Here is a 27,840-nt window from a genome sequence, read left to right on the forward strand (position 1 = left end):
ACTGTTGTGTAGCGTATGTAACTCTAATTCAATTGCAAGGAATTCATGAATAACTGAATCAGTGTGAGGGGCAATATAAATACAACATAAAGGAAATTGGAATTAAACATATGTAATATGTTGGAAACATGGATTAGTTTTTCTTTTTGTTGAGAATTTAAATGTTTCTATTTTTCAAACCCTCCTAAGATACTTTTTATTTATTTAGTACAAGTAGATTCTTAATGACTTTTCAGACATGTTATGTTATTCTATTTTAAATTTCCTACTTGATTTGGATAATTTGAGCAGATTAGTCTAATAGCTTATTGAGATTATGTATAATTATATATACCTGGCTGTTACAAGTGGGTTTTTTTTTAAACGGCTTTGGTCTGATAAGTCTACAAATGACTTGTCTGTTCAGATAATTAGTATTCACTTTATATCAATAATTATTTTCAAAAAATGTGTAAACTTTTCCAAAGAGAGAATTTCTATTTAACTGCCAAAACACTTTGAATATCTAAAACATTTCATTATAAACAATAACATTCTCTTAAACACAGCTGTGTACAACAGACTTAGTTTTGGCTAGCAATAAAGACTGGCATTCAACTCCAATTTTATGTATCTTAGTTTATAAAACCTGAACGAAAGCCACATAATGGTACTATAAAGTGATACAAAGTGGTAAGTAAAGAGGATTTGGTTTTACTTCTCTCTTTGTCTTTCCTGGATAAGATATTTATTTTTATTTGTTATTTTTAGGTTGATAAATGGTTGATAGAAATCCTTGGTCAAACATATAAGAAGAAACACTGAGAAATGCATCTAAAGACTGAGTCTTCAAAGATGAAATCCTATAATACTGCCATTATCTATGCTATTTTCATGTAATGTTAAAATCTATAATCAAATGACATAAAAAGTATCTTTTAAAAGTTCTCCAATCGTTAAAACATCAGTATGAATATAATCATGTCTGTTCTTAATTGTGAATGAAATGAAAATTTTACTTATTTATAAAAACTGGGTAATTCATAAAAATAAATATTTATTCAACATCTTCTATGTGTATGGAATACACACAAAAATAAATGGCAAGACTCCTGACTTCAAGCAATTTATAAGCTAGTTACTAATATGGTCATAAAAAGACAACATGTAACAAAGGCACTGATTTTTTGTTCTTCTTTAGACAGATGATAATTCTACAATAATTGTTATTTCTAAGATATAATCTGAGATAAATAAAACACAATTCCAATTAAGATACCAAGTTTTTTGACTATCATAATATAATATACAATCATATAATATAAAATTGATTTTAAAATAATATATATTTCAGATAATAAAAAGGAAGTTCAAGATAAAAACAATTCTGGAAATGGCCTAGCCCTTCCAGATACTAAAAATGTTATTAAGCTGCAGTGATTAATTAGGGTTATACTGGTACAGTACTAGAAATCATTCAGAAATAGGGGACAGAGAAAGCAAGAGTGTGTGTGTGTGTGTGTGACAGAAACACAGAGAAGACAGAGGCAGAAACAGAGAGAAAAACAGGGAGAGAAAAAACTATGATGAAAACCAGCAGTTATCAACATTGTTGGTCTTCAAATGCCTTTATATTAAAAAATTATAAGGGATCCTAAATAACTTCCATTTATTTAAAATAATTATATCCATTCACAATTATTGTATTAGAAATTGAAGCTGAGGCAATGTTAAACTATGTATTATTAACTCATTTAAAATTATATTCATAAATCGATGACATCTTAACACATGGAAGATTCTTAGTCAGAAAACTATTTTCCAAAACAAAAAGTAACTGAGTAAAAAGAACGGAATTGTTTTATAGTTCTGCAAATCTCCTTCATATCTGGTTTAGTGAAAAAGAGCTAACTAGATAATCAGATCAGCTTCTACATGCAATCTGTTGCAACAAATTGCTTTGTTTCAAATATATGAAGAAAATCTGACCTCCCTTTGGAAAGGGAGGAGTATTACAATAGCTTTTTCACATAAACATGGATAGTCCTTCTTTGATACTACACTAAAACTTCTCAATGATAGTTTCCTAATGTTTGTCTGTAAAGTAAACTCTAAAACCATATCAGTGAACATTCTGTATTCTGTAACATTAAAATTCACTGGTTTATCTTGCACTCTGAATGATCTTTTACTCATACATGATTTTGTAACATTATGCATTAGTCATTTGAAAATATGAATTCACTGAGTTATGTAGATCTTCCAAATATTCACAGATTTCATCATGTAATACTAAAAGAAGAGCAAATTTATGAATCTCACTGCTGATCTCTTCAGAAGAGTCTTTACATTTTGGGAAGCCATCACACTTATGTGGGAAGATTTTGCAAAATTCTAATTTTTCTCTTAAAACTGAATTATATCTTTAGCAACAAATATGGCTAAGGTGTTTTCTTTGGAAATGCACATTCACTTCATTGATTTTTAAGAAAAGGTTTGCCAAATACCCAAGTCTGTATAACCATAATTTGTGAAATAGTCATCCTTTTATGCTCTACGAAAAACAGTGGCAAGTTCATTACAAAACTCAATCACACAAGTCCTTTACCTTGAGACAAACTCTGTACTTTAGGAAGTAGCAGAAATGCTTTACAGGACTTCTTCTTCTTGACCCATGAAATATTAAAAATAGAGTACTCAAGTGTGAAGATGTTCAAATGATGATTTGTACTGATTTATTAAAGATATTCTTAATGATATTGTTTCTGTTTGTTTTCCACTGTGATTGCAAGTTAGTGAAGAAAGTAGGGACGAGTATAGACAGATAGCACAATTCGGTGCTTTGTTTTGTGCTAAGGTGTTGCCTGTTTTATCCACCAGTGCTTTGCACGATCACTGCAAATGCAAGAGTGAAAAAAAAATGTTTTCTTCATAAGCTTCCTATAAAGATCACAAGGTCCCATTAGAGATCCAGCAGACACATTTCAAGAAACAGTGATTGTTAATATAGGAAACAGCCATACCTATGTCTGTATCTATCTCTAGCCATTTACTGTTTAATCAGTGGTGTTGGGGCCACTGACTCTATATCCATAATAATAATAAAAGATAGTAGACTCTCCAACCCACCCTTCAAATAGCAATAATCGTGCCTCGTATAAAACTCATTGGCTACAATACTGCCACTGTGCAAAACTTCCAAACCACCCTTCACATCGAAATAAATTCTTGGTGCAATAGTCACAAATATTGAAACTACCTGTAATGTTGAGATTTCATAGCAGGACTGGAAGGATAAATTGGTAGAAGCTCCCTTTCTAAAAGGAAACTTTGTCAAAAAAAAAAAAAATGGAAACACGTTCACACTTTCACTTAGCAATTATCTGGTTAGTGTTTATCTTACTATCATTTGCAGAAGAATGCAGCAAATGAATGTATAATAGTTTAACAATGAGAACAATATAAATATCAAATGAAAGTAAGTAGTTGCACATTAACTGACTCTAAAATTAAATTGAATGTAGCCATTAAAAGAACCAAAATACAAAGTATATTATTAAATGAAAAAAGTTAGAGAAGAAAATATTCCCATCTGTATAGAAAGAGTATGTGTGTGCGTGTGTGTGTCCATATGTACTATATTAGAATTACACAAAAAAACACACAAAACTTAACATTGATTAACTATGAGTGGGATTGGAAAAAAAGAAGATAGTGAAAATGTATTCTTTTTATAAAATTTTTATTTAAAATTCTTACTTACACAATTTATTTTACCATAAACAAATACTGTTTATCATAAGTTTTTTTTAAAAAAGAAATATAATTCAGTATTGAAATACAGGAAACTAAAAAGAAATAGAGAAAAACAAAAATAACCACATGACAATTTTCTTTCCTTTTTCAAACCTTTAAAAAACTAAATACTAAAAGGAAATATTATTAAGCCATAGAAAGACATGTCTACTCATTGAGAGGGCTGACCACGTTGTCCACCTCACTGATGAGAAAAGAAACCTCCAGATAGACTTTCATTAAAGCTGTGCCTTCAAAGTCTGTAAACTTCCAGTTAGAAGGAATAAACTGTCAGAATTTGTCAGAGCCTGCTCACTTCCTAATGCTGCCTCTCCTTCTTCCATAGTAATTGAACCCCAAATTATTAATCAGGCACACGACTGCCCAGGACAAAAACAACATTTCCCAGCTATCTACATCTGCTTTCTTGCCAGTGTGTTTTGAGCAGAAATGTCCTCCTAGGGAAGCAGTCCTGCATTTTGCTAATTTCTGCACGTTCCACTGGCTCCTATCTTGGATGATAAGCTGATCTGAAATGAAAGTGCGGCCCAGAGGAGCAATCAAATGGAAAAAATCTGAATGTCTGACATCATGGTGTTGCATCTACCTGTCCTAAACTATTTATAGCTCTGAGCTTCTACATGGGAGAGAAATAAAATTTAACTTGTTTCTGTCATTTTTGGGGGGTAATTTATGGAACTAATAGCCAAATTTAGCTCCAACTGATAAGCCTGGGGTGGTACAGAAGGTCAGCTTGTCCTCAGGAATCTCATTTCCAATGCAGACGGCTTGAAAACAGTGGAAGAGCATCAGAATTTACAGAAAAAAGGTGGTGGAAGGGTCTCTATCACTGTATGGAACAGTCAAGATCTCATTCATCTAGTGTGAATGAAAAATATCCAGTGATATTAAAACATGCAGAACCTCAGGGTTCTAATAATACCACCTGACAAAAATACTTGAGACAATCCTATAATCACCCAATGAATAAACTGAATCTGAGGGTTTGGTTTTGGACAAGATGAAGAAAAGCATATGGTAGTGAGTGGGTTAACCCATGTCCATTTAATGGGTAAGTATCGTTTTTTCTGGGTAATAAACAATTTAAGTATCAAATAAAATTTCTTAAAGCCTAAAGAACATAGGATAAGGGGATTTATAATATCTTAGCAAAATCTTGGAGTTTGAGGTGGGTGTAGGACACAAATGGGAGGTAAAACTTAATGACTTATGGAGATGGAAGGAAAGGAGAGGAGAGAAATAAGTTACACTAAAGTCTTAAACTTTAGGAGAGTTGGAAAGGGAAAGAGCATGCCTTTATGGAGGATAAGTATTTTGTTTATAAATAATAGAATCATAAATGTCTGATTAAAATAACAGAAAAATACACAAAAATACACAACCCTATTAATGGTAGGGAAAATGAGAAAAAGGGGAATTAAATGGGAGAATAGAAATTAGATAACATAAGCAAAAAGAACAAAAGGAAAAGAGAAATATATAATTCTAAGTAAATAAAAAACATAGGGTAAGACAGAAAAAATTGCAGCAGTCATAGACTAAATATGAACAGACTGAATTTATCCATTAAAAGGATCTGTTAGACTAGATTTAAAGGTAACAAGTTTATATGATATATATGTATCAGTATACACACACACACATACACATACACACACATCATATATCCATATATATATGATATATACTATGCTATATATCAAAGTTTCTGTGTGTATATATAGCATAATATGTATCATATATATATGGATATATGATGTGTGTGTGTGTGTGTGTATACATGCAGATAAACTGACCATAAAAGATTGATAATCAAGACTGTGGAAACCAAGACTGTAAAAGAAGGACATGGTCATGGAAAGTGGTAACAAGAATATGTAAACTAAAATCAATCAATCAACCAGTCAATCAAGAGTGACAATATATACTATAAGATTAAATTAATAAGAACAAATTAACACTTTAAAGCACTAACTGGAAAGGAAGGTGATTACCTTCTATAACATTAAAAGTCATAACTGGTGGCAAGAATATATTGTCATGGGGCACCTGGGTGGATCAACTGGTTAAGCATCTGCCTTCAGCTCAGGTCATAATCCCAGGGTCCTGGAATCAAGCACCACATCCGGCTCCCTGTTTGGTCAGGAGTCTGCTTCTCCTTCTCCCTCTGTCCCCCGACTTGTGCTCTCTTTCTCACTCTCTCTCTCAAATGAATAAAATCTTTAGGGTGCCTGGATGCCTCAGTTATGTAAGTGTCTGCCTTTGGCTCAGGTCATGATCCCAGAGTCCTGGGATCCAGCCCCGCCTCAGGGTCCCTTCCTCTCCTTCTGTCCTTCCCCTCACTGCTTGTGCTCTCTCTTTCCAATAAATAGATAAAATCTTAAAAAAAAAAAGGAAAAACTTTAAAAAGTGTGTTGTCATTCATTGATACACAGTAAAGAGTAGCTAAAGATGTAATACAAACAAAATTAGAAGTGGAATTTGAGAAATAGGGAGTGGGCAGTGGGAAATTCCAATACAACTCTCTGAAAACGAGACAGTTCTAGATGATACAATTTTTTCTATTAACGTAAAAAATAACAAAGACAAGGAAGAACTGAAAAATATAATCAACATGTATGATATAACTAATAAAATATCAAAAAATCTTTCATACATAGAATCCATTAAATATTTACAAAAATTGATCATGTAGTTGGAAGCTGAAAAAAATCTTAATTAAAAAAGCAAAGAGTGCAGGCGACATCTTTAGTCTTAATTGAGTATAGTTATAAATAAGTTATCAAAAATGACTACTACATGGAAATCTCGTCATTGTCAAAGAGAAAATTAAAAGGAAAATTGCTAGCAATCTAGAAGTCAATGAACAGAAATCATCTCACAGTAAAATCTGTGAATGCAGTGAACAGAGTACATAGAGGAAAATATAAACTATAAGTACCTTCTATATTAAGGAATGAATGCATTAATAGATAAATAATAAATAAAACAAGGATTCATCTAATTTATTTTAATTTAATGTAGGTTGCTGGGCTCTACTCTAACCTACTGCTTGTTAAGCCATACAAGTAGAATGAATTCATCTTCATTTTTAGTTTTTTCTCCCAGAGATTCTCATGAGCTAGCCTAGCACAAATGGACCGAAAGTCACTGGAGAAACAATAAAATAGGAAGTACCACAGGAAGACTTTCTGGATAATTCAACTCTGCATGCTCAGCAAATAGTTCAATAGATAATCTATACAGATTAGTACTAGTACTATAGTACTACCACTAATACACATATGTTGAATGAAAATATGGAACTTGAGTTTGAACTTGAAAAGTTGGTGGGTATAATGGTGAGGATTAGGTTCAGCCATAAGACTGACCAATTAACAGTGATTTATTTACGACAGAAGTTAAATTCTATCATGTAAAAGAAATCTGGAATGAGGCAGGCCGGTGCAGATTTAATAGCTCTCTCTGGGACTCAGACTCTTTAGAAGCCCTCCCTCCCATATGCTGCTTGAGCTCAAGGTCCAAAATCATACCTATAGATAGAGTTTTCACATCCCATTCCCAGCAGAAGGAAGGAAGAAAAGGACAAGAAGTGCCTGCTAGCTCTCTTTTACAAAAGTTTCTAGGATGCTGCCTAATGACACTTCTGCTAATATCGTATAGATATATCCTAACCCAAGCTATAGGAAAGGCTGGGAAATGTGTACTCTACTTCACACAGCACCTCTCTCCCAAGGCTCTGCTAAAAAAATCTGATGATTCAATAACTCTGGAAAAGAGAAAGAATATTTGAGACTACTGCTGCTGCCACGGTGGGAATAAAACATGTCTAATTTTCAGATATGTTGCATTATTAAGTATGATGGTATTTAAATCCTGTTACAATAATATTACACAATTGTTTCTGTAAAAAAAAATGAATAGAAAAAGAAAGTTACTACAATTTAGGGAATGTCTACCTAATCTGAACAAACAATATGGGGATCCTCTCAGGTTGTAGAACATAACAGTTAGCTTAGGGTTATCCAACTCCCAACAAAGAATTTTCTACTTTGTTTTTCCATAGAATGCTATTTCTGAAACATCATTGTTTTTATGTAGTCTTAAATCAGTGTGAACTGAGATAACTCAAGAAAATGTTAAGAACCTGAAGCATAGGTTGAAGATAGACCTGTATAAACTTTAAAAAGTATATTACATAGATGTTATGAACTCAATAAGGACTTAGTCCTGACAATGCTAAGAATTTTAGCCCCCACCCCCTTTAATTAATGTCTAGTGAATGAGGATTTGTGAACTGAAGCTATTTTCTCTCAGCTGTCAATGAGTTAGGGCATTTATACATAAGTCAATCTGTAGAGTTCTGAGCTTTGTCCCAGCCTTATTTGTATTCTGACAGATGATCCCTCATCAATAAAAGAAAGTCAAAGAAAAAGTAAGATAAAGATCATCTAGGGGCCCCTGGGTGGCTCAGTTGGTTAAGCATCTGCCTTCAGCTCAGGTCATAATCTCAGGGCCCTGGGATCAAGTTCCACATTGGGCTCTCTGCTCAGCAGGGTGTCTGCTTCTCCCTCTGTCTCTCTCTCTCTCTTCCTCTCAAATAAATAAGTAAATCTCAAAAAGAAAAAAAAAAAACTCTAAAGAAAAAAGATCATCTGATCTTCTATAATTATTGGTGACGTGCTTTGGGAGCTAAACAACTAGCTACAGGGTATCAGCCTAAAGGGCTATATCCCTAAAGGGATATATCTATGGTAGGTGAGTATGAGCAGACAGTGTTCATTACAATTTTGAAAATAAAGGTTATCCTCTTATCTCGCATTAATATCAGGGAAAATTACAGAGGAAACAGTCCTCTTTAAATTACTAAATATAATAAATAGAATTCTGAGAGGCACAGACTCCAGATCATACAGGTTCAATTTTTAATAAGTCATATCCATCTACTATAAATTAGAGCAAAATGGCACACTTGCTTCTAAATTCAATTATGTAAAAAGAACCACAATTGTCTGACAAAGCAACAAAAATATAACCTGAAAACCTCTTTACTCTATGCATAAAACATCACATTTTTCTGTATGCTCAGAATACTGGAGATCACTACTACTACCAACATGACTACTACTACTATTGCTAATAACAACATAATAGACATTTTTACAAGATTTCTATACATTAGAGTTACTGATATCTATCCAGAGTGAGATAAGAAAGAATTTCTCAGTGTAAGTATCGCAAACATGCTCAGAGAAGCAATAAGGAAAGGTGAGTCTGAACATCAATGAGGGATCTTCTCCCCCACAGAGAATAGGATGGTGGGGAGGTAAACATGGTAAACACACTGGGCATGGAGTGAAAGCCATGGATGAAGACATGGGGGTTTCTGAAAACTAGGTATGCCTTAAAGCAGGGAAAAGTTAGATTTTCTAATACTCTTTTTGGCTGTGGCTTTTCTTTGGACTTACACCTTCAACAACTTACTCCTAGGTGACTAAACTGTGAGAGAAACTGAATAAATGCAGTGCTAACCCTTGACAATGCCAGGTTTCCGAAACATAGTTAGGAGACCACAATAGAGCCTAGAAGCATCATTTCAAACCAAGGGTGATAGAGAGCATAGTATGTCTTGGTGCAAACAAATACATACTTATAAATACAGACAGCTGGGGATTAATGTAGACTGCTTCACGGAAGGGTTTTATTTTGTAGCATAACCAAACATTAACCACGCACTCCAAAATTTTACTTCTTTAAAATTTACGGGGGCACCTGACTGATTCAGTTGGTAGAGCAGGTGACTCTTTATCTTGGGGTCATAGTTTGAGCCCTATGTTGGGTGTACACATTACTTAAAAGTAAAAACTAAAAAAAAAAATAATAATAATCACAAAATGATTTTATATTCCATCATCTGATTTTAATCCCATGAGAGGCTCTAAAACATAGGTAAATGTTTTCCCCACATTTTATAGCTTCAGCTCTTCTGGGACCACGTGACTCTGTGCCTTGGTACCCTGGGCTCCTTTTGACCTGAGAGTTCTTTGCCCTGTTCTTATTAATTTCATTAACTCCCTCTGATTATCCAAAAATCATTTTATTAGAGAGCCTTCCCTCTCCCATAAAGCTCTATTATAACTGTTGTCTGTGGCCATAGCACCTTGCAATCCCCTCTACAAAAGTACTCATCACAAGCTAAGAAATTAGATATTTATGCCTGATGCTCTCAGAGCCCCTTTATGCTCCTATCTGGGCCTCTCTAGGATTCTCTGGTTTTAATTCAAGAAGGTCCTCGGGCTATGAAGCCACTCTGCTCTTAGAGTCTTAGAAATACTTCAGAGTTTACCTTCACCCCGTGGCTCTAAGCAATGAAACAAAAGAGCAGATATGAAAGCCCAGCACACCCATCTCCAGTTAAGATGGATTCAGGAGCACATTTTGCCCTCCAGAGTTCCTTGGCAGGATCCAGCCAAGCCTAATCTCCTAAAATCACACCTCTGCCCTCCTTTTTCCTTTTCCCTTCCAGCTTTCTTGCCCCATTAGCAGTTAGCCATAAGACCATTTCCTTAATAAATCACTTGCAAGGAAAGGCTTATCTTAAACCCTGCTTCCAAAAAACCAGATCTAAGATACAATTATTTTGCCTTTAACAAACTGTAAACCATTGTTCTTGATGTTGATGTCTCCAGCCCAAAGCACAGAGCCTGGGACAAAACAGTCATTAACAAAATTGCTGTTGCTTAAATGAATTCCCAAGCATTCCAATTCTGCTGACAAGGCAAACTTAAATTAGACAAAATCCCGCTCAACAATGCACTTAACAGTGTAGTAAGTTTCAGATGTTGATTTTTTTATTATATACTCAAATATAAGTTGAGTTTACTCATCCACTTTCAGTTTGAAATATCACAAAAGGATTTTTATTTAAATTCTGTAATTTTAATGAATTTATATCAATTCATCTAAATATTTTTGCCCATTACTCTTTATAAGCATAGGATTTTCTTTAGAACATGGGTGGCTGAAGTTAGAGGAAGATATTAAATTATACCTTTTTAGTGTCAAATTAATGTTTGAGCTGTTATTGAATAAGCAATTAGTGATATTAAACAGGACAAAAATCAACTATGAGAGATGAAAAAGTAGAATTTATAAAGATAAATTTTTTTAAGAAAACCAGCAATATTGGAGCAAAACCACATAAAAATTAAACAACAACAACAAAAAAACAGATGACATGAGTTATGAAACAGTTTATCATAAAACCACCCCCACGTTTTAGAATACACAGAGACTACAAGGTGCCTCGTTAGCGCAGTAGGTAGCGCATCAGTCTCATAGAATACACAGAGACTACAAAGTGGACCAGCAGTATATACAGCTGGTATAATATTGAACACTTTGCTATATATACTCAAATATGATTGAAATGTAAAGTTTTGACTTCATTTTTTACCATCATCCAAATGTTTAAAGATTATGACATGCCATACAAGCTGTAGAAAAATAGGAAAGAATATAAGATATTCTCCAAGTTCTCCACAAGGTGGATGGAAAGAGATTTGTTTAGCTGCTTCCTCCCTGGCCACTCCTTCTTGGGCTTTTCCAGCAGTTCCTACTCATGTTCCTGACCACTGAATTGCTGCGTGCCTTAAAACATGGTCTTTTTCTATTTGTACTCATTTCTGGGCCATCTTCTCCAATACTTTAAGTATCATGTACATGATGCTAACTCCTAAGCTTGTGTTAGTAGCTCAGGGCAGTCTCCTGGCCCCACCATCTATCCTCCATCGACACTGTAATATATCGAAAATGAGCTCTCGCTCTCCCCTCCAAACCAGCCCTCCCAGCCTTTCCCACTTCAGTGAATAGCAAGTTCCTCTTTCCAGTCATTCAGACCCAAACTTTGTAGTTACCTTGATGAAAAGAGAATGTGAATAAAAACACAAAATCATGGGGCACTTGGGTGGCTCAGTGGGTTAAGCCTCTGCCTTCAGCTCAGGTCGTGATCTCAGGGTCCTGGGATCGAGCCCCACATCAGGCTCTCTGCTCAGCAGGGAGCCTGCTTCCCTCTCTCTCTCTGCCTGCCTCTCTGCCTACTTGTGATCTCTCTCTGTCAAATAAATAAATTAAATCTTTAAAAAAAACACACACACACAAAATCATATTATTAACTTTAGTTCAAAAATACCAGATCTGTGATAGTCTTTAAAATATGGTTTATACCTGGAGAAACTGCAAAATAATCACTTACTGAATTCTCATTTTGTCTGGGGTCCCCAAGACCACAATGAGCCTCGATGATTCAAAGGGGACTTACAAGACTCATTACATGGTCACAATCATGATTATGATACCTTGCAGTAAAAGGATACAAAGCAAAATTAACAAAGGGGAAAGATAGAAGGGGACAAGCTTAGAGAAAAGCAGGCACAAGCTTCTAAGAGTCTGCTCTCCATGGAGTCACACAGGAGGCACTTAATTGCCCCAGGATTAAATTATGACAACACATGTGAAATGTCTAACACAAGTTCATTAGAGCCTCAGTTTTTCCTGAAGTTCACCCAGGCACCTCTGCCTAGCAAACGACAAAATATAGACTCTGAAAGTAAAGCAGGTGTTGAGCATTCATCATACGATTTGGATAACAATTTAGGCACAGTAAGCCTCTCTAATCAGAGAATGGTGGCACCCTTCTGGAAATCCTAGTTCCCAGATGCTAAGCAAGGTACAACCTTGCAAGCATGTCTTTCTGAGGATGGTGTTCTCAGGTCTGCTAGGTTAAGTCCTTCCATATACTTATATGCCTTGTGGCAGAAGTGTTGTGTGGGCCTTCTAAAAAAGTTCCTTAAAAGTACAGAACATAGGCCCATTTTTTTTTTCTCCTTTTCTTCCATCTTTCCTCAGATTCCAATATGGTAGCTGGGGATTCATAGGTGGCCACCACCCAGAGAGAAGTCATGGGTGAAGGATGGGTCCCTATGACACCCTGACACCATCCTACCATCTCAGTATTCTCAACATCTAGATTTAGCTTCTAGACAGAACTGATGCTTATCTTACTTAAGCTATTATTTCTGCATTCAGCAATTAGCAGCCAAAGACATTTTGCCATGAAAAAAAAATAAATTAAGCAAAATATAAGAAATCCATCTGTAACATATGCAGACTCTATAAATAAAATATCTCTGTCTTTCAAATGTGAAATAATGAAAGTAATAACCTTGAAGAAACAACTAGAAGTATTCAAATAAATAAACTGCATGCATTGGGAATGCCATATTTAAAGCATAGAAAAGATCTGAGTGACAACTTGTGAGAGAAAGAATAGAATATCAGTTAAAAAAATAAGAAAATCATTAAACTGGGCCTTTATAACTTAATCATCCATGCATCATTTTTATGAAGGGGAGATGCTGTAATGACATACAGTATATTCCAAATACACTTGCTTTTTATAGTAAGTGAATAGTTAAGGTAGTTAAGTTTTTCTGTTTCTTCTAGGACTTTAAAAGTGTTCTCTGATTTAAATTTAGCTCATTTATACTTAATAATCAATATTTATTTTACCATAAATTTTATAATTAAGGATTATTTTAACTTGTTGCCACCGAATCGCTTCCCACTTTCTTCCTTATGGGCTTCTTATGAGAAATTTTTTCACTATCATCCTCAGTCTTATTGAAAGGGAAGCAGTAATTTCCCTAATGATTTTTTATAATAAAATATAATCTAAATTAACAGTATTACAGACACTGCAGAGTATTCAAAGTGTAATAAAAAATAAATTGCTCTGTTCTACTCTCTCCAAGATAGCGCTCTACTGAAGCAGTAGCTAAATTTATTCATAAGATAACCAAGTGAACTTTGCCATTTAACAAACTGAGGGTTGCTGGGGGGAGGGGGTTTGGGAGAAGGGGGTGGGATTATGAACATTGGGGAGGGTATGTGCTTTGGTGAGTGCTGTGAAGTGTGTAAACCTGGTGATTCACAGACCTGTACCCCTGGGGATAAAAATATATGTTTATAAAAAATAAAAAAATTAAAAAAACATTAAAAAAAACACCCACACACTTAAAGAAAAATGAAAATGTCTTTGGCATATAGACTTGACACGATGTTTGTAACCATGGTATCCTAGATTCTCCTAACAGATAAATTCAGCCAGATCTGCCAAATAAGAAATTCAGTGGGATTCGATTTCATGTTTTCTAATAATTCATCTAAAATACCCCCAAAAGTTACATTTAATCGGCTCAAGAAAATATTTTCGAGTGAATTATCTGTCCTTCTGCATTTTTCTAGGCACCTGGAAGTGGAAAGAGAAATTAACACCTCCAATTCCTATGAGTACATTTTCAATTTTAGGGAAAAATCTTACCTCACACTTTTCCCTAAAATATTTGAGGAACTTCCAGAAAACACAAGAATAAGAACAAGAACACATTTTATGGATACCTTGCAACATTCAGAGGTGTGAATGTCTTTTACTCATAGGTTCCTATTTGGAACTTAAACTCAATCAACAGCTAGGTGGTTGAAAGTTATCAACAAAAAGGCACATAGAACTAAACCAAGGCACCAAAAATAATGCCTATGAGAGGGGACTGTTGTAAATGTTCATGCAAGGGCCTAACTGCAGGATTCACAGGTCAGTTAATCTTGTACGCATCTGAAACATTTTAGCCCTCTAGATTATTGTTGGGGTTAAATATCGCAAGAATTTAAATTTAACTTGTTTCGATTTTGAATAAAGATTAGAAAGGGAAGAAATGGAAAGTAATATTGCCTTGGGTTCCATAAGTAGGCACTTCTGCATTACTGTCTTTCTAACAACACTACATGTAAATACAGTTATCCTCAATATTCAGATAACTGAGATTCAAAAATGTTAACTAACTTTCCTAAGACCATCCAATTAGTAAACGGTAGTCCCAGGATCTTAACAAGCATCTGGATGACTCTTTATTTCTACTAAAAATAACTAATATCTCTTAAGGGCTTACTCTGCCAAATGCTTTATTAAGGTATCTCATTTAATCCTTCCAACTATATCAGATGAGAAAACTTACAGTGAACACAGTAAAACGATTTGCCCAAGATCCCCCAGCTAATACTTGGGAGGGCCTATGACAGGGGTTCCCCTCTTTCTGAAGGCAGAGTCTGTTTTTAGTCTGACTCTGATGTATGAATAGAGAACAGCTCCAGTGGCTTTAGTTCAGTTAAATTGAGAAACTTTTCTCCAAGAACATGTGAAACTAGACAGTTGTTCTAATTCTTAGCAAAGAGAGCACACATTATGTGTGCTTTACCGACCCACTGTAACATTTTCTGTACATATTTATATTTCTACCAGAATACATTTCCTAATTGAAATGGAGATGAAGAACAAAGCAGAAAATCACCCTGCATGGTATTACCTGGATTTGGGGGACTGAATGTTCCTGGGACATGAAAAGAAATAAGAAAAGGAACTTGAATCTGCTTGCCGTACAAAGAAGGGGAAAGATTAAGAATTTTAAAGTTAAAAGAGAAAGGTCTACAGAGAAGCCTGTCCTAAAACAGAGTGGTTTACATAAATAACAGGGAATTGATAGGATATAAACATCAACATTTTAATAGCTTCAAGGTAGGTCTTCAATAGAAATTTAGATATTTTGACTTTCATCCAAATATAATAAAAATCAAATGAGTATGGGAATAGGTGGGTGGGAAATTGCCCCATATGACTGTCCCATATGACCACAGGATACAGTTCACTGGTCTCCTACCACCTCTTCCAACTTTTGACAAGGATGTGTCCTTAGATTTCAGAGGACAGAAAGCTAAACAGATTCTCTTGCACTAAGGTTGTGGACAGATTTGGGGCTTTATCAATAGAAAACTGTGAAAACCAAATTAAGTGGGAAGAGAGCGCTCTCACAAAAGAATCAATTTTTGCAGGTGTGAATCACAGTAGACATGGCTATGAAACAGTCAATAGTTCCAGAGTAGATAGCTCAATCCCTTGATCATAACTAAGGTATGTGTCTCTTGAAGCTAATGGCTGGGAGAGCTACACTGTGATTCCCACAGAGGAAGCAGGGCTGTTGGTGGACAGACGCCATGGTGTTATTCTACAATTCATTCCTACAGGTCCAGCTTAATGGCCTTCACCTGCAACCCTTATAATTAGTTTTGAAAGGACTTAAATATCTAGATTAATTCATTTATGCTTCAACTAGCTAGAACAGAATCTGTTACCTGGAACTGAACCCTGGCTGATGCACCCCTATTCTCACTGTCACCTGCCCTCGATCAGGTTCACAGTCTGAGTCAGGCCTAGTGGATTAAAGTACGATGGCAGCACTACATCTCCTCAGGGGCCTCTCTATCCATCAGATGAATTCTCTTCTCCTTAGTATTACCTGGGTAGCATCTGCTAGAGATGTCAACATTTCATAGACCTAATAAGCACCATAGAATCTAAGTACCCAGGGGAATTAATATATTGACACAAACTCTTGGCTGCCCAAGTATTATCCATTTGCAAGCTTAAATGATGTCTCCAATCCTCTAGTTTTAATGAGTGAGAGGGCAGTGAAGGAGAATAGGCGGGTGCTGGTAACTGAAGGGGAAGGTGGCATCTGCAACAGAGCATAAGCAGTCAGAAGTCACATTCTGCTAAACAGAAACCGTCCTGGGGGCTGCATGGAATGTACAGAAGCTACTCTGCATGATTCATGAAGACTTTGGTGTGTCTTCAAGGGAAGGTAAGCACTATTATAAAAGAGCTCCACCATCAGTGTTTAAAGTATCATTGTATTGGCATTTCCATAAATTATTTTAGGAAGTTTAAAAATAAATGTTTGCTGTTTGATAGTAAATCATGTTACAAGTTCATTTACCCATATAAAGTCAACACCAATATCTACACAAAAAAACTCAGGAATGCTTAGTCACATCCTGACATAAATGAAGATTTATTTCACAATATCTGGAATCAGCTGCACATGAAAAGCTAAACTGTATTTTAGGTAAAACGGAAATAGAATACTCAAGACAAAGTTAATATGGCACGACATAGGTCAAAAATATAATGCCTACAATGAAGGTTTGTTCACCCCTCTCCCCAACAAATTTAGTTTTCAAGTCAGTAAATGTGAGGAAATATATTTAATTCCCATCAGTATACTGTCCTTAATTTTAAAGACATAAAGGCAGCCTTCACACTTTCAGGCCTCACTCGCCACTCTGTTAAATCTATGTCAGGGTTTGAATACCGTCCGTGTGATATGTGATAGGAGAGTACGTGGGTGATGGGTGTGAGGGGAGACATTACAGAATCATGATAGGTGAAGAAAACACATGAAGGACCACTGATCATCGAAACAAGAAGCTGTTCTACAAAATGTGGTGCAAAGCACCAGAAAACTCTATTTTTTAAAAGTCTATTGAGAAATGATGCAGTGTTCCTTACCTAAAAGACAGAGTACTGACCTAACAGCATACATGACTTTTAATTCAGACTCACATTGAGAAATTTCTGAGAACATTTCACTTCCACCCTGAGGGTCAGGGAGAGCTCGAACCTTCCTGAAGTCATGAAATAGAGTCCCTACTTCTACAGAATGTCACCTGTAGCCCAAACTTTGAATTCGGGTCCTTTAGGAAAATAGGTGATGCAAATGAAACTAGTTCAGCCTATGGTCTCCTGAGTTGTTAAGGATAACCCCTAAAATATTTTCTTTTCTCCTACCTTGCCAGTTCAAATTAAAACCAGCACACATGGCACTATAAACTATCTTATTTCAATATCTGTTTATTTTTATTAACTTCATTTGTACATTTTTAATTCATTTTATACATCTAGATACAAAACTAAATTCATATAGTAAGTGACAGAGATACAATAACCAGCCTCCCCATAATTAGTAAGAATTGCTGCAATAATACATGGTATAAACATATTCAATATAAACATATGTATTTATATTTCATGTCATATATACACATATATAGGCACACATATATGCATATGTATAAAACTACAATTATAGATCCTCTGGTATAATAGTGAAAATACAGAAAATAACATGAGATCAATTACAGACACCATTTATGAACTATCAATTATGGTTTAGATGGTTTTCATATACTGTATTAAGTATATAAAATTAGAAATACCTAAGATCTCATTATTTAAAGGTACAAATGTACATCTACCAATGTTACATTGGTACATTGGTACTCTGCCTGAAGCCATGATGCCAGTAGGAATAGAATATTGTTATTCTGGCAATAGTACATGGTAAAGATACAAATCCAAAAGGAGAAAAATGTATGTTGAACTTATCCAGTAACAGAAAATGACATACATTCCAAGATACTACCATGACAGTTCATGAAAAAGATTTTTGCCTCTTCTAATACATTTACACATTCACAATTTCAGTTTTACTGCAATCTTGTTAAAAGGCTCACTGAAAAATGAATACAACTCAAATCAAACTTCTAATAAATAAGAAAAGTCCACTGAAAGGTTTTTTCAAAAGCTACATGTTTTCATTTTTCCTTAACATTTTGATGGAAATATTTATTTGATTTTATCACTCTAGTCGATGACTGTATATTTACATAGTTAGCGTAATTGTCTTTAATTAAGAGATCAGTGTTCATATGTGTAACCATTTGAACATGTAATTATAATATCTAATTATATAATTACAGAGTATCCTGAAATGGTCCAAATCTTTATCTTATTGATTTTAAGACTGCACGCTTTTTATTAAATACCTAAAAGAGAAAAGGTTTGAGAATCACCTATAGTACTGTCTTTCCAACCACTTACTTTCCAAAGTTAACAAGATTTAAGAGGGAAATTAAAAGAAGATAATGATATAAATCTCACATGTATATATAATAGCCACAGAATAATTTTTGTGTTATTACATACTACGACATGCCAAAATGACCATTAGTGAAATCTCACCATCCTTCAATTCACTCAAGGTCTTCATGTATGACACATTGATCATTTGTATTATAAGTCTGACTAGGGAGAAATTAAAAATAAGAAAATTCTCAGAATAATCCGGGAGGCTGGGGGCAAGGTTTCTACGTCTTCTGAAAGAGAAATTTTTGTTTTTTGTTTGTTTGTTTTACGAACTACTTAGGGAAAGAATAGTTGAACGACAGCAGTTCCAAGAGTCTAAGCAGAAATGGACTTTATGGTCCTTTCTCTTCTCCACAATCTTTGCTCAATGTAGGTGAATAATACCATCTATCTTGACCTGGTTCTTCAAAGATCAGAGCCTTAGATAGGGATTTGGGTGTTGACAGTTTCTTTTCGAGGTTCAAGTCCAGTGAAATGAAGATGAGGGGGAGAGGGGAGAGGGGTAGCTGAGGCAAGGAGAGACAGGAAGTAATGCAAAGGATTTGTTGCTCGGGATGTGCCGTTTTTCTGCATGGAGGATGATCTGGAAGATCTGCAAAGAGGAAACGGACTTTCACTGCAGTTCTTTAAGGGGAAAAACTAAGAGAAATTTAATCTGTCTTATTACCGCCTGTGTCTTGCTTCCTATTTGTCTAGATTCATGCCAAGAAGAGCTAACAAGTCTGAGCTTCATTACTTGGCTCCAGGGGCTCTTGAGGAAGCCAGATCTAAAGACCTAGAAATGGCGTTGGGAATCAAGGACTTGGTCACTGCCAATGCCTGGGTCCAAGGGTCAAGAAAAAACAGTGGAGAATCAATGGTGTAGCCAGAGAAAACAGGATCATAAGAGAAGATTCCATTGTGGGGAGACAATGGTTTATTATGAGAAAGGTGTTCCAAAGAACAAAGCTGAAGGATACAGTTAACTGTAGGAGGAAAGGTTTAGAAGCAGTGAGTGCTTGAGAAAAGTCATAAGTAGATAATACTGATGAAGGAGATTGAGAGTGGCATGCTCTTTCCGGGATAGAGAAGTGCTAAGTAGTCAGTATGCTTTTCCCCACAGGTTTGTAAAAACGCAGTGACTTTGGTAATGACGTCCTCTCAAATACCGCCCAAGCTGCTGGGTAAGGATTGATGATGCAATGATGGCTGGCATCTCACAGCACCCCTCAGAGAGAGTTAAATTGAATGAAGGGCCTCTTCAGGGACTTCAGAAAGGGGATAAAGGGATATGGTGACTTTTTCCATATTAGTGGAACCTATCTGTTTTAAAAATAGTTAATACAAGTTAACTGTAATACTGAAAGGAAGGAAGGGAGGAAGAAAGGGAAGAAAGGAGGGAGGAATGGAGAGAGGGAGGGAAGGGGAAAAAAAAGCTAGTATTTCAAGAAACTTTTTCCTCAGCCAGGCCATAAAATATAAAGGACAGCCTCCACGAAAAGGGACTCTTCAACTTTGCTTGCAAAATAAGCCAAGCTGTTAGAAAAACTTACAGGGCACCAATTTAATATTTCTCTCTGACCCACTTCTTAGAAATTTGTTATCAAGTTACCTATTAATATAACTAACTCGTGCAAACACCCTAAAAATGCAGTCCTTACAAGATTCAGGTTCCTGTAAAAATAGCTATTGCCTCCCCTAGAGTAAGGCAAGCTTTCCCTTTCCCACAACCTAAATCTAATTTAGACACGCTTATTATGAATTCAGAATGCCAGAGAACCTGGTGCATAAAAAGGAGAGCTTTGCAAAGAAAGAAGTCACTTACTCCCTGGGTCTGATCCAATAAAGTAAGATCCTTAGATCTAAAACACCTTAGTTCCCTGATAAAGTCACATTAAGGAAATTTAAGAAACCTAATTTCCGGCATGATCAACGGATCTGCAACACTTACTGTATAGGTTTCACACCCAGGTCTCCTAGGCTTTACCTCTAATGTAAGCTCTTCTTTCTACCTCCAAACTCACCTGAGACAACATAGCAGAAATGATTCTGAATGAAGAGTAGGTCTTATAAACCTGATTTTATAGGTAAAAATTATCTATTTCTCCTCAGTCATTAAAACTGGAGGCGAAATTGTGGGGGGGGGGGGGACGCCTGGGGGAGCACAGCTGGTGAAGCTTCCTACTGCTGGTTTCGGCTCAGGTCCTGATCTCAGGGTCCTGAGATTGAGCTCTTTGTGGGGCTCCAAGCTCCGTGGGGAGTCTGCTTGTCCCTCTCCCTCTGCCCCACCCCCTGCCTGCATGCTCTCTCTCTCTCTCTAAAATAAATAATAAAAATCTTTAAGAATAAAATAAAATAAAATAAAAATCTTTAAGAATAAAATCTTGGACTGAAATGGAAAAAAAAGACAAAATAATCTTCTGGAATGAGTAACAGAATATTACTTTATAAACAGAAGTATTAGAAAACTCAAATTTGTTATGCAAGTATCTCTGTTGATAATGGATATAGATGCCCTTGAAGTTTACTGTCAAAAAATTAGTAAATCAAAACTCCTTATCTGTATGTATGGCACTTACCACTCAGACTAAAATTCTTAAATCATCTTTGACTGCTCTTCTCTCACTCTCATATACAATCCTCCACAAAAACCTCTCACAGTATATTTGATCTACTACTTTCTGTCACTACCTCCAACATGAACCCCATTGCCGATGTCACCATCATTTCTCTCTGAACAGAGCACCCAGCTTCCACTCTCAATCTCTCTAATCTATTCTCCAAATTGCTGCCACACTGATCCTGCTAAAACATAAGTCACAAGGTATTAGCTTCTGCTTAAACCCTTCTCTGGCTTCCCAAAATGGGTGCAAGTAGGATGGCACCCCATTCTTTTTCATCAGGCCATATACCCTTCTTCATCTCCAATGGCCCCATTGTCACTGCCCTGCAGTCATTCTGAACTCCCTCCTCAAACACATCCATATTCCTCTTGTTTCAGGGCTTTTGCCTTTGTTTTCCTCTTTCCTCTTTCCTCAAGACTCTGCTTAAAAGTGCTTTCTTCACTGTAGCCTTCCCTGACCATCCTATATAAAAATAGTGGTTTGTTCCATAAGAAACTCTTAATCTCACAAACAAACCGAGGGTGGCCAAGGGGAAGGAGGTCAGGAGAGGGTGGTGGGGTTATGGACATTGGAGAAGGTATGTGCTATGGTGACTGCTGTGAAGTGTGTAAACCTGGTGATTCACAGACCTGTACCCCTGGGGCTAATAATACATTGTATGTTAATAAAAAATTTTAAAAAATTTAAATTAAAAGAAAATAGTGGTTTGTTATTCTCAGTCATCTTACCTAGTTTAATCTTCTTCAGGATATTAATCAGTACCAGAGATCAGAATACATGCATTTCTGTTTATTGTCCATTTCCCCCTAGAAACTATAACCTCCATGAAGGCTAGGATTTGGTAGATTTTGTTCACTGCTATATCGCCAAACTACAATAGTGCCCCACACTTAGTAGATACTTAATGCCCACCTCCTTCCATAAGGCATCCATCTGCCTTTCTTTAAAACTCCCTGGGTAAGCATTAGAAAGTATAAATGACCTCATTAATGCCTCATGTAATTCTAAGAGAATTGTGCACTCTGTTTAAGAAACTCAACTTTATAAAGGCTCTCAAGAAAAGGGGGTTACCCATTCAGCAATAATAAAAGCATCAACTTTATTAATTAAAATGTTTGTGGTTTAAGTTACTCTACAGACCTCTCCAAATAAATGTAGAAACACCGTGTTCCCAGAAGGGTATTTTATTCACAGAAGAGGTTTTATGAAAACACTTTAAAGCTCAGCAGTTTTAGGAAGAAAATAAAGTGAAAGCTCAGAAACAAACAAAAAAAAGAAATGTATTCCAGTAACTTCTCCACAAACAATGATGTAAAAACAAAAAGAAAAAAAAAAAAATCTGAACAAAACAGCAACAATGACAACAAGTTTTTTAGCCAAATATGACCAGGGGACCCTAAATAATACAGAATAATTTAGAAGAATGGTTTTAAATTAATAAAAAGATGAGCTAAGAGGTAGAAAGTCCAAAATTAATAAGAATATCACATATTTTTATGTAAATTAATCTGACTAGCTCTGCAATTAACTGTTTATTATTTGCCAAATATTCCATTATGAGCATCTATGCAGCAGGGCTGGACTTCTCTCAGAATGCTACCAAAGAATTATCTGCCACATATTTGAGTGTTATTAACTATTGCCATCACTCAAAGTTTTAGTGAAAACCTAACATGAGTGTCACACTGGCTTGGGGAAACAAGCATCTTCTGTGATCCTGAGGACTATCAGCCATAAGAAAGCCTAGATTTATGAGGAAAGGGCTCTGATAAGTGCTCAGTTAAATTACAGACAAGCTGTGTCATACAGCATTAGTTTTATGGGCTAGTAATCCTGAGTTAAGGAAAAGTATCATTATTTTAATCATAAATATTTCAGAATAGGCTTCTACCTCAACATGTCCAATGTGAATCGCTTTCATTATATAAAATGATTTATAAAGTGTCGTATGGATGAGAAAATCAGCCTTCTCAAAAAGATGTGCTTGCTTAGAAAAAGGCAGGCAATATGCTTTGATCAATTTGATGTGAAACATAAAAGGCTTCTTTCATATTAAAAAGGTACCAGGCATACAAATTTAATTGAGGACAATTTTTGTTAATTTTTAACATTTCAAGGGAACACATACCAAAAAGAGCCATAATAAGTCAAATGGCTATTTTATTACTACCTTTGCAATATATTGAAATTGTATCTTCTTGGGGCGACTGGGTGCCTCAGTAGGTAAAGCCTCTGCCTTCTGCTCAGGTCATGATCTCAGGATCCTGGAATGAAGCCCTGCATCAGGCTTTCTGCTCAGAGGGGAGCCTGCTTCCCCCCGCCCCACCCCTCTGCCTGCCTCTCTGCCTACTTGTGATCTTTGTCTGTCAAATAAATAAAATCTTTAATTAAAAAAAAAAAAAAGAAATTGTATCTTCTTTAGGGAAAATAGGCTTCAATTCTTGACAAATCAGATCACCCTAAGTTTAATTACCTGCCTAAAAAGTCACTATTTTAATAGACATTCTTTAGGGGTTTTTTTTTCTCCATATATACAATTATACTACATCCTCAGTTTTTTTAACAGTAGGATTTCATATCAAAATTTTATATCACCTTTTTTTTTTTTTGGTGTACAATTTTTTTTTTTTCCTGAGGTATAGTAGCAAACTTTTTCTCTAAATATTTCAGTCCTTGAAACATTTTGGGCACATTCAGTTGCCCTAACCTTGTCATTCAAATATCAGATAAAACACAAAGTGATCTCACCAAAAATAATGGGAGCATGGACACTATTCTTAATAAGAAACACTTTTCAAGAGGAGTAATGTGCTGATAATGTTTTGTTTCTCAAATCAGGTTGTAGGAGTATATTCAGTTAGTGAACATTCAATAAAATAACCATCACAATAATCAAGAGTCACTAGATAATTAGAAGGATTTAAGGAGCATAATGCATTGGCAATATAAGGAAAGAAACATCAAATGTGACTGTCTCTGTGGAAATGCCATGTGGAAGGAGGCACAAATTGAAAATGAGAATGCGCACAGTACTGTAATGGGAAAAAAAGAAAATGTTTAAAAAGAAATTATGGAAATCACAGACAGAAGAATGAACTGTTAATGCTACGGAGGTAGTACATGTTTCAGATGATACACAACTAAGATGTTTTGGATAAAACCACACTACCCGGAAGGGACAATATAGACAGTGTAGAACACAAGCATCCAGCCCAATCACAGTTGCTCTCTCCTGATTCACCAATTAGTGAGCACTTAGCCACACCTCTTGAAACCAACTGTCATTAAGGAGGCTGGTGTCAGTTAATTATTCATACTTTACTGCCAATTGCTTTAATCATATGCTTTCATTAGAACATTCACTGACTTAGCTGATTTTAAGTAATTTTATACAGAGAGAGAGTGTGAAAAGGTGCGTGTATGAGTGTGCATGTATGTGATTTTGGAAAAATGGGTTATTTGGAGGAAGCCTGGCCTAGCTACATTTGTTGAAATCAATGAGGGTTTTCATATTCTACTTACCTAGTGTTTAGGCATCTGCCCAATCCAGGAGATGGGCATTCAGAGTAATTTGATGTTTTAAGATTAAGCATTTAAAATGCTACTTTAATATTTCCTTAAAAACAGGTGTAACTCAACTCTTAGGACCCTTATTGTGTCTTAGAGGTAGGGTAGTACATGAATTATAATAAAAAACCAAGTACATTGGGCAAAATAGTAAAGATACTGCTCACATTCAGCCTCCCTATTTTTACACACCAAACATCTTCATACTGTCTCAGTCTATCTTCTTGGGGGCACTCCCACCTGGCTTCAGAAAATCTATCTTCTCCATTAAAATGTCAATTCCTTTTGAGGTTAAAAGAAAAAAAAATGATTTTTTCAAGTATTAATTTTTGTTAATGATGGAAGAGGTCTTAGTTGCTTGTCTTTAGCAAGCATGTTTCCTTTCATTGAAGATCAGTTCTTGATCAGTTTTTGCACTGAAAGACTAGGTCTCCTGTGAATTATTTGTGGCTCAAAGTGTTTGTATGAATTCCCGCAAGGAGAAAAATATAAAGATTTGTCCGAATCTTACATCCTCCAACTTCCTTTTCTCTAATTGTCCCACTGTTCAGAATATTTCATTGTATAACACCCTACAGCATAATTCTAAGATTTTTCCATTGGGGTTACAATTGTGTAGTATCCAAATTAACAAAGTTATGTATACCTACAAATGTTTTTTAGGCAAGGGAACAACCAAAACAAAATAAAACATCACTAATATTGTGACATGCTACATTGAAATCCCTCGTCTACCATGAAATTGCTTTGTGATCCTGGGAAAGTTACTCTTTTATTTTTTAGAATTTCACATTCCATACCAGTAAAATGGAGACAATTATATTTGACTCACAGGGCTACTGTGAAGAAAAAAATTAAAGGGGGTATGGAAAATGAGAATAAGGAATATTGTTGTTCATTTTAGTGTCTTCACTGCTTCCCTGGCACTTTGTAAAACCCACGCTTTCTTCTAATAATCTACTACTACTGCTAACTTTTCATTTAGAATAATTGTTCATTACAACTGTAACCCCTTGCCACACATACTTGCCATTGTTTTTCAATAATTATGTAATTATCAAATGGCTTGATAAGATATTGCTTTGCATACAGGATATTAAATTCCTGTGGAGCCAAACATTCCAACCACTGCAAGTGGTGACTGGAGACCACATCACAGCAGTATCAGAACACGCATGAGATTGTTTTGCTTCTGTCTGTAGCTTTATTTTCTGTGGGTTTCATTTCACTGGTCTGTAAAAAATTAGATGACCACAGCAGGCTCTTTATAATTCTATAATTCTATAGACTAATTCTATAACTTTTATAATTCTAAAATTTAAGGTCCATAAAGAATCCATTCCCATTCTGATAACTATCCCTCAATGGCATTTACCACAATCTGATCATTGTTTCTTTATTTGTGTCTCCCTTGTGATTCTGCATTTGCTGGAAGAAACTTAACCTCATCCTTAATTATATTTTATCCTTAGCAGCTAGCAAGACTGTCTGAAACATAGTAGGCTCTTAAAAACTACCTGTAGAACCATAATGAAATAGTTCGATGGATGAACAAACATCCAACATATTAGAGAAGATAATACAAGTCCACTAATTTCAATGTTGCTATTTCTTCTACTTGCCCTAATACAATGTATTTTCAGAAGTCATATTATCTCCTGGAATAAAATACGTAAAACTACATATGTGATTTTATACTCTTGTAATTTATATATCATCTTTCTTACTAGACTTAGCTCTGAGGAGGCCTGTCTCTGGCTGCCAGTGTCTAATATTTAAGTTTTGGCCACACAATAAAAGTTCAACAAAAAATCGTATTTACATCTTTGCAAATGTAATTACAGTAATTCCTTAAATCATTTTCCTTCTATCCTTTGGACTGATCCTTGTACCTATATCAATGCTGATTTTCCAAAGCTGCTACAAAATAGAGTCAAGTCTTTCTGGCCAAAGTGGTGTCTAGTTTGCAGCACAAAGACCAACTGACATTCTTCAATGACATGACATCTTGACTAAAAGTATAGAGATGCTATTTTGTAAAAAAGTAATTGAAAAGGTGGCCTGTGTCTGTATATTTTTATATACACTTCCCAAACAGTCTTTGGTTCCCTTGGTCTCTTAAAAATAATACTGTAAAATAATAAAAACAGACTAAGCACAAATGGTCTCTTCATCATCAAGGGGAAGAATGGGGAACAGAGGAAAAATGACTGCAGGAAAAAGATCACTCTTTGTAAGTAAATTTTATAAAGATTTACCAGTGGCGGTCTCACTTTTAAACATATGCTGGCAGGTAAACTAGTACCACATCAAAGCGGGGTTTCTCCTATGCGTTATAAAAATATATTTGAGTTTCTCAACCTCACCTCCTAAAGAAATTAGTTCTGGGACCAAGAGTGGTGAAGGTGATATAGAATTCTTGCAATTTTTACTTGTGGCATTTTCCTGAACTTCGTGAATAGAACAGCAGAAAATGAAGGCCCTTTTTTATAAGTAAAAACAATTTTTGAAGGATCCTCCCCCTACTTTGTTCTTACAATCTAGTTATGAGGAATCTGCAAGTATTATAAAGTTGAAAAAAGCCAATTACTTCCCCGCTATAATTCTGTGTGTGTGTGTGTGTGTATATATATATATATATATATATATATATATATAAAATGTATATATACATATATATGTGTGTATGTATATATAATTTAATACCAAATAATTTTTACAATATTTGTTTTTTTTCAGTATTTTTTTAATTATTATTTTTTTAAAATAAACATATATTTTTATCCCCAGGGGTACAGGTCTGTGAATCACCAGGTTTACACACTTCACAGCACTCATCAAAGCACATACCCTCCCCAATGTCCATAATCCCACCCCCTTCTCCCAAACCCCCTCCCCCCAGCAACCCTCAGTTTGTTTTGTGAGATTAAGAGTCACTTATGGTTTGTCTCCCTCCCAATCCCATCTTGTTTCATTTATTTGTTTTTAAAATTGAAATAC

The 27,840-nt window shown here is 35.4% G+C and overlaps 1 protein-coding gene and 2 pseudogenes across 1 annotated transcript in view; 1 reads left to right on the top strand and 2 right to left on the bottom strand.

The window, feature by feature from the left end:
- Nucleotides 1-27,840, bottom strand: part of MDGA2 (MAM domain containing glycosylphosphatidylinositol anchor 2) — an 844,384-nt gene that overhangs the window by 402,085 nt on the left and 414,459 nt on the right. The gene's annotated exons all lie outside the window — the stretch shown is intronic.
- Nucleotides 3,110-3,176, bottom strand: LOC132000385 (U4 spliceosomal RNA; annotated as a pseudogene).
- Nucleotides 9,039-27,840, top strand: part of LOC132029186 (large ribosomal subunit protein uL24-like) — a 48,752-nt pseudogene continuing 29,950 nt past the window's right edge.

Source organism: Mustela nigripes, chromosome 13, assembly GCF_022355385.1.
Source record: "Mustela nigripes isolate SB6536 chromosome 13, MUSNIG.SB6536, whole genome shotgun sequence".
NCBI classification, from domain to species: Eukaryota; Metazoa; Chordata; class Mammalia; order Carnivora; family Mustelidae; genus Mustela; species Mustela nigripes.